Consider the following 1,073-nt stretch of genomic DNA (forward strand, 5'->3'; position numbering starts at 1 on the left):
AAATCATTGATCTAGGCCACTTCTTTTATATAGGTGAGAAAAACTAACCCCAAAGGATTAAGGAACTTCTCCAGAATCACATAGTAGGTCCTTGCCAGCTACCTTTAAAGCCCTAGGTTCCGAGACTCCTTTCTCAGAGTCAAACTGATCTTGTCAACCTGATGGACTTGAACCCATTACAATTAATATAGATTAAGAATGGAGCCAGCAGAGTATTGAAGGTCAGATGAAGAAATCAGGGCAGCAGCATTTGAAATATGACATCCACAGTGACACCAAGTGGAAAGGAAGGCGAGTGAGATCTGTGTCCACCCTACAGTATCTGTGAAGTCAAGAGCCATGACTGTCTCCCCCAGTAGCTGCAGCGTCACCAAAAGTCAAGAAGCCCGAGAAGCCTGCATTGAAGTAGAAATGTGACTAGAATTGTACTTAGAGGACCTGCATTATGAACTGTAGCTGTGCCACTTCCTATCTGGGTAATGACACCAGTGATAAGACAAACCCCTAAAATGAGGCTCTCATGAGGTCATACATGTCAATAAGTCTACCACTGTAAAGGTGTTCAATAAAGATAATCACCTTTTAGAGTGCAAGCTCCCACTCCCAGATTGGTTTTACTGGCTTGAATTTGTAAAGCAGAAAGGACCTGCTAATATAATTATTATACCATGATGTTGACAGGAGGGCTGACCACATAAAAGAGGACTAGAGACCAAAACTCCTGGGAAATTTCCTTTCCCACCCCTTCCCTTGAACTTTTGTGGGCATAATCATAAAGAAATAATGAGGAAATTCTGCAATATTTGGGCATCGATTAACTTCCAAGTACACGTTGACTGTTATCAGTGTGATTCTGTGAATGACTCAGTTTCACCATCCGGCACCACCCAGAGGTCACCAGAGGTTTAAGGTTAATGAGCAGCTTGGCACGGAAGCCAGTGCTGCTGATACCAAACACTCTTCTCACACACTTTTCTCACACGTTAGGAGGCAAAGAGAGAGTTATATATCAGCTTGAGGGCAGACTGCAGAGGAAAGGCACAGAAACATCAAAGTGTCATCATATAAGGAAG

Source organism: Hipposideros armiger, unplaced genomic scaffold (genome assembly GCF_001890085.2).
Source record: "Hipposideros armiger isolate ML-2016 unplaced genomic scaffold, ASM189008v1 scaffold_1056, whole genome shotgun sequence".
Lineage (NCBI taxonomy): Eukaryota > Metazoa > Chordata > Mammalia > Chiroptera > Hipposideridae > Hipposideros > Hipposideros armiger.